We start from the raw sequence: 7,853 nt of genomic DNA on the forward strand, positions 1-7,853 counted from the left end.
TCTGCTAATATCGCATGACTCTTGAACAGATACACATTGTGGGACAGGGTGGCAGGTGCTCTTTCCGGTTGTCCATGAAGAGATTAGACCAGCCGTGCAATGGCTAATCTTGAACAGTCAATAGGCAGTTAAATACACAATCCACTCTGGTCTGGACACAATACTGTCTGAAGCACTACGCTGGGGCCGTCCAGAGGCACGTCTGGATTTTCTCCAAGGGCATTTCTTATGTGAAGCAGTCCTTTATGGGCATGCCCTTTGATGGTTCTGTACTATTTGGTGTAAAGGCTCATTTGGCCTTGGAGAGATTTAGACAGTGAGGCCACCACCTGCTCTCTGGGCCCAGCTCAGTCCGCTCAACAGTTCTCTCAACAGCGCCCTTTTCAAGGCTTCCGTAGGAGATAGCAGAGGTAGTGCCAATACCTGTTTCAGCAGCAAAAGGCCTTCAAGACCGTTTGAGGGTGAAGCCGTGAGACCAGCAGCAGCCAGGCCCCCACAGCAAAGCAGCTTTAACTTTCTTGGTGGCACACGATCGCCCATTAGGAGACCGAGTCACCTTTTTCCTCTCCAGATGCAAAAGCATCACGTCGGACCAATGAGTGCTCCAGATCGTGGAACATGGATAAATCTCCTGTCCTACTCCTTGGACATGCCGCCCACACCAACACCACCAGAAGTCCATACAAATCCATACTCTGCGGCAAAGTTCAGACTTTCTTCACCAAAGAAGCAGTAGGGAGGGTGCCAGTATTAGAGATCCGAGCTGGTTACTACACCAGTTACTTTCTGGTGCTGAAAAAAAATGAAGTTTTCTGCCCATTCTAGACCTTTGCCCCCTCACTACCTTTCCCCAGAAGGTACATTTCAGAATGCTTTCCCTGGCCCAAGTTCTGTCTGCTCTGGGTGGTGTTGCTGGACTTGAAGGATGCATTTTTTCCCCATTGCCATCCTACAGTCCCACAGACGTTACCTGCAGTTTCAGGTAGGTAAAGAGGAACCTCAGTTTTCTGTGCTCTCATTTGGGCTTACCAGTACAGCTTGGGTGTTCACAAATTTCTGGTTGAGGTTGCTGCCTATCGGCGAAGGCTCTTTTGAAAGTGGGCTCGCCTCAAGCAGCAAATTTATTCGACTTGGATGGGTTTTTTCTTGGTGACATTGTTCTTCACTGTGATCTGGGGAAACCTATTTTCATATAAAGGTAACTAGTACTAAGTCACAGAATTCCCCCTCAAATGAGTTGCCAGATGTATTACCCTTTAATTCAGTTGTTCAGAGCTCCTCTGGGCCTAGAAGGTTTCCACTGCGTCTAGCGGTTTGCTAATTGACACCAAGGAGCCTGTGAGCAGGGGGTCCCCCTGGGGAACTACCTTTAAGAAGAGTGCGAGGCACTCACGTCACTTTTTATCCTTGGGAAAGGCCAGTGCCCTGGTATGACCAGTGCTCTTATAGTGCTGTTGTGCCACTTCACAGATTTCCCCTGGAGGTGGGGGGTGCTAGGCACCAAGGGCCCTACCCCGATCCCCCACCCGGGGAGCGGCTCGGCACTTCGACGTAGGACAGGCTCCCCAGACACCAGAGTGCTTATTTGTGCCCCTTGCAGCTTTTCTCCTGGTCTTTCAACTCAAGAGTGTGTTGATCCAGGCAGGAGGTGGGGGCCTCCCCTGCCAACTGATGCTAAAGCCCCATGCAAGCTGGGTGCCTGCTGGAACCACAGGGGATTTTGGCTTCTTGCCGACTGCGGGCCTTACATTGGTGGGGGGGGGGGTCCCTGAGGTGGTCAGTGGCACCGGGTGGAACCAAAGAACGTTTGGCTGTTCTATAACTGCAAAAGTAACCAAAGAAAACGGGAGAGAAGGCGGTCTCCCTGCTGGGGGTTGTGGATGAAGAACCGCTGCTGGCTGAAGCTGTGCCCCATAAGGCACTGGGTGTCTCCTCCACAAATTTGAATATTGGCCAAAGCAGTACGAAAGGAAGGGCAGGGGCACTTCTAACGATTTATGATGGCTTTGGGGGCTGCCGGGAGATCGGTAGACCCTTGCAGGAGACTTCCCTAAAATTCTGAGTGGGCATCCCAAGTCTCCTCGGTCATTGAAAGAATGACACGAGGAGAGCTATTTTTTTTTTTTTTTTTTTTTTTTTTTTTTTTTTTTTCTTCTTTCGCCTTTCAACCATTCCTGGAGTTGAGGCTTTTGTATAGAGGCTTTGGGGTGTGTTGACCTTTGTTAGCAGGTCCTGAGGTGGCTTTCTAGCCAGGTTAAACATACAGAAGTTCTATGACTGCTTTATGTTAAACACTGAAGACGTTGTGGATACTCATTAACAGTGAGTCACTGCCTATATTGTTAAATGTCATGTAAAGGTGGTATTTGCCTGAAGTTTCAATATAGTTTTTTTTTTTTTTTTAAATTGTTGACTTCATATTTAGGTTTTTGATCGGGTTTACATCCTGAAAGCGCCAGTAGGCTTGGCTTCTGTGAAATGTGCCCTCAAGTTGTGTTGTGGTCATAGGAAGTGTGTACTGTGTGGAAAGGGTTGAGATCCTGGCTGGTGTACAGACCATTAAAGCTGACTCGAGGGCTGGAGTTCCAGTTTAAAGGGTTCTCAAACCTGTGGGAGCTGTCCTTAGCGAGTACCTGCTACTTGTCAGGCAATAAAGTGAGTATCACCAAAGGCGTTTACCCCTGCCATCTGTACATACTTGTCAATTTGTGTAGCATTGTGTGTGTAATAAAGTACTTGACCTCTTTACCTTTTTAAAATAAAAACACTGACTGGACAGCAATTTCTTGAGTTGTTTGTTGCATCGCTGAGTTCTCAGTCTGTAGTTTATACACCTCCCCTGACTAAAGCCTTGGAGTGCGGTGCTCCTCCACCGAACGTCAAGTAGAGTCTCTCTATGGTAGGAAAAAGTAAAGAAATGCTTTATAGGAGACACCTTAGCGATGTTCAGACTCCAGTCGGTACCTGCAACCAAGTCTGGACCAAAGAGCTGGCAGTTTGTGGGTCACAAGATATACTGTCTGTAGACCCCAGCTATACATTGGTTACTCACTGAATCTATATGTGGCTGAAGTGCTAAGAGCATCCTACCTTACGTGACCAGGTTTAGATTTGGTGGATGGGGTTACTCGGTCACAAACTTGACAGATATCCCGTTCGCATGTTTTGATTCCATTATACCCTATGGACATCCTAAAATGGTGGATATCCACGTTTGTGACAGACTAACCTGCTGGTCAGACTCTAAATCAGACCCTTAGATGAAAACAGTAGAAACCCTTGTTGCAACTGGACAGACATCCAGTTGTGTCCACCTTATGGTAAAAGTAAACCGCTCAACCTTCTGCTGCAGCCTGGAGGATGACTCACTCAAGCATGACGTTATTTTATCCTTCAGCCCTGTACTTAAAGCTCCAGGGGCGAAGAATGATTCAAGCGGTTGGCATATTTAACTAAATAGTGTTGTGCATAAATGAGCGTTGTCATGCTGCATCCTGCTCTGAAACCCTCAGCCTGCTGAAGGCATCGTGCAAAGAGCTGCATGTCATTGACTCAACAAAACTGATCAGCAGCTGGCAAACTTAATCCTGGTTAAGCTGACGACTCAGCCTTCCAAAGTTGTTACAATTTATTTGTTGTGCAAGAAAAAGTGCCGTATAATAAATATATTATGAACAAAGTCTTTGCTGTTGGCAGATTGCTCAGGGCTGCTGCTGAGGGTGGCGGCTACTGCACAGTGGGCGTCAGCCCCAAAAGGGGGTGAATCGAGAGGCGGGAAACAGGCTACACATTCTCACTGGACATCACCAAACAGTAAATGGCCATTCATTCGCCGTCCATGCAGTTTCTGATCTCTGCTATTTAGCCAGCTGGCCAAATGGCAATATTTATCCGGCCACTGGCTAAATAGCAGAGATTATGTACTATTTGACCAGCAGCTCAATAACTAGTGTGAAGGAGGTAATTTAACTGGACATGAGCAAAAAAAAAGGGACTCTTAGAAAGAGCAGGATGGTGGCCATCTTGTAATTGCGGTACAAGAAAGTGTGTGAAGCATTTCAAAGTAAAAGTGCATGAAATAAGCCAAGTTGTTTACAAAAAATGGCATAAATACTCATGCTGGTATAAATTTAACGTAAGATATAGAAATCCAAATTCTGATTTGGAAGCGTCAGCGGATGGTGCACAGATTTGTGCTTCGGCATGGGAGTATTTGTCTGTTTGCATGTGACTGTAAAGTTATATGCACAGTATGTTTCACGTTTGTTATGTAAATGTTTTCTTCAGTTATGACAATTGCTTTTTTAATATGTTTGATTTTAGGGATGGACTCATTTTGAGCTTCTCATGCCGTCTTGTTTTTGTGCTTCTGTTTTGTCGTTTTTGAGGGAACTTGTGCTTGTTTAGTGTAGGAAAGTACCATCTTGCCTGGCATGTTACCCCCATATTTCACTGTATATATGTTGTTTTAGTTGTATGTGTCACTGGGACCCTGCCAGCCAGGGCCCCAGTCCTCATAAGTGTGCCCTGTATGTGTTACCTGTGTTATGACTGTCTCACTGAGGCTCTGCTAATCAGAACCTCAGTGGTTATGCTCTCTCATTTTCTTTCCAAATTGTCACTAACAGGCTAGTGACCAATTTCACCAATTTACATTGACCTACTGGAACACCCTTATAATTCCCTAGTATATGGTACTGAGGTACCCAGGGTATTGGGGTTCCAGGAGATCCCTATGGGCTGCAGCATTTCTTGTGCCACCCATAGGGAGATCTGACAATTCTTACACAGGCCTGCCAGTGCAGCCTGAGTGAAATAACGTCCACGTTATTTCACAGCCATTTACCACTGCACTTAAGAAACTTATAAGTCCCCTATATGTCTAACCTTTACCTGGTAAAGGTTGGGTGCTAAGTTACTTAGTGTGTGGGCACCCTGGCACTAGCCAAGGTGCTCCCACATTGTTCAGGGCAAATTCCCCGGACTTTGTGAGTGCGGGGACACCATTACACGCATGCACTATACATATGTCACGACATATGTATAGCGTCACAATGGTAACTCCGAACATGGCCATGTAACATGTCTAAGATCATGGAATTGTCACCCCAATGCCATTCTGGCATTGGGGAGACAATTCCATGATCACCCGAGTCTCTAGCACAGACCCTGGCACTGCCAAACTGCCTTTCCCGGGGTTTCACTGCAGCTGCTGCTGCTGCCGCCAACCCCTCAGACAGGTTTCTGCCCTCCTGGGCTTCCAGCCAGGCTTGGCCCAGGAAGGCAGAACAAAGGACTTCCTCAGAGAGAGGGTGTTACACCCTCTCCCTTTGGAAAAAGGTGTTAGGGCTTGGGAGGAGTAGCCTCCCCCAGCCTCTGGAAATGCTTTGGGCACAGATGGTGCCCATCTCTGCATAAGCCAGTCTGCACCGGTTCAGGGATCCCTCAGCCCTGCTCTGGCGCGAAACTGGACAAAGGAAAGGGGAGTGACCACTCCCCTGACCTGCACCTCCCCTGGGAGGTGCCCAGAGCTCCTCCAGTGTGCTCCAGACCTCTGCCATCTTGGAAACAGAGGTGCTGCTGGCACACTGGACTGCTCTGAGTGGCCAGTGCCAGCAGGTGACGTCAGAGACTCCTGATAGGCTCCTTCAGGTGTTGCTAGCCTATCCTCTCTCCTAGGTAGCCAAACCTCCTTTTCTGGCTATTTAGGGACTCTGCTTTGGGGAATTCTTTAGATAACGAATGCAAGAGCTCATCAGAGTTCCTCTGCATCTCTCTCTCCACCTTCTGCCAAGGAATCGACTGCTGACCGCGCTGGAAGCCTGCAAAACTGCAACAAAGTAGCAAAGACGACTACTGCGACCTTGTAACGCTGATCCTGCCGCCTTCTCGACTGTTTTCATGGTGGTGCATGCTGTGGGGGTAGTCTGCCTCCTCTCTGCACTAGAAGCTCAGAAGAAATCTCCCGTGGGTTGACGGAATCTTCCCCCTGCAACCGCAGGCACCAAAGAACTGCATCACCGGTCCTCTGGGTCTCCTCTCAGCACGACGAGCGAGGTCCCTTGAACTCAGCAACTCTGTCCAAGTGACTCCCACAGTCCAGTGACTCTTCAGTCCAAGTTTGGTAGAGGTAAGTCCTTGCCTCCCCACGCTAGACTGCATTGCTGGGAACCGCGTGTTTTGCAGCTACTCAGGCTCCTGTGCACTCTTCTAGGATTTCCTTTGTGCACAGCCAAGCCTGGGTCCCCGGCACTCTAACCTGCATTGCACAACCTCCTGAGTTGTCCTCCGGCTTCGTGGGACCCTCTTGTGCAACTTCGGGTGAGCTCCGGTTCACTCCACTTCGTGGTGCCTGTTCCGGCACTTCTCGGGGTGCTGCTTGCTTCTGAGTGGGCTCTTTGTCTTGCTGGACGCCCCCTCTGTCTCCTCACGCAATTGGCGACATCCTGGTCCCTCCTGGGCCACAGCAGCATCCAAAAACCCTAACCGCGACCCTTGCAGCTAGCAAGGCTTGTTTGCGGTCTTTCTGCACGGAAACACCTCTGCACGACTTCACGACATCCATCCTCCAAAGGGGAAGTTTCTAGCCCTTGTCGTTCTTGCAGAATCCACAGCTTCTACCATCCGGTGGCAGCTTCTTTGCACCCACAGCTGGCATTTCCTGGGCATCTGCCCACTCCCGACTTGCTCGTGACTTTTGGACTTGATACCCTTGTTCCACAGGTACTCTTGTCAGGAAATCCATCGTTGTTGCATTGCTGGTGTTGGTCTTCCTTGCAGAATTCCCCTATCACGACTTCTGTGCCCTTTGGGGAACTTAGGTGCACTTTGCACCTACTTTTCAGGGTCTTGGGGTGGGCTATTTTTCTAACCCTTTTCTTACAGTCCCAGCGACCCTCTACAAGGTCACATAGGTTTGGGGTCCATTTGTGGTTCGCATTCCACTTCTAGAATATATGGTTTGTGTTGCCCCTATCCCTATGTGCCCCCATTGCATTCTATTGTGACTATACATTGTTTGCACTGTTTGCTATTGCTATTACTGCATATTTTGGTATTGTGTACATATATCTTGTGTATATTTGCTATCCTCATACTGAGGGTACTCACTGAGATACTTTGGCATATTGTCATAAAAATAAAGTACCTTTATTTTTAGTATATCTGTGTATTGTGTTTTCTTATGATATTGTGCATGTGACACTAGTGGTACTGTAGGAGCTTCACTCCTCTCCTAGTTCAGCCTAAGCTGCTCTGCTAAGTTACCTTTTCTATCAGCCTAAACTGCTAGACACCCCTCTACACTGATAAGGGATACCTGGGCCTGGTGCAAGGTGTAAGTACCCCTTGGTACTCACTACAAGCCAGTCCAGCCTCCTACATTTAGTAGTTCAGATCTGGCAACACAAGAGCAGCCGACAAGCAGCAGCAATCAGGGAGTGCGAAAGGACCGCCTGTATCTGGGCCACAGATGGAGGGCTCTGAAATAAGACAACTGGCGTTGTGTGACACTTCTTTGGGGGCACTTGTAGAGGTAAATTAGGGGAAACCCCTAATAAGGATTCAGTGGAAAAGTGAAAGCTGGGGATAGATGAGTAAACCACTAGGATAGTTAATAAGGTAAGTCTTTTTACTCTGCCCTGCAGCTTAATAAGTACACTTTTTCCACACTATTACACAGAACAGTGCTTAATTTGAGATGGTGCTTGCAGGTGGGGCCCACCAGCACTTACATTCCCTCATTAGACTTTCACCCAGCGCAAGAGAGAAAATCACAAAAGAGGGAAAGAAAGAGTAAAAGAGACTGGAAAACAATGACAAACCCAGAAAGCAGAAACCAAAAAGCACCCACA

This window comes from Pleurodeles waltl, chromosome 9 (assembly GCF_031143425.1).
Source record: "Pleurodeles waltl isolate 20211129_DDA chromosome 9, aPleWal1.hap1.20221129, whole genome shotgun sequence".
Lineage (NCBI taxonomy): Eukaryota > Metazoa > Chordata > Amphibia > Caudata > Salamandridae > Pleurodeles > Pleurodeles waltl.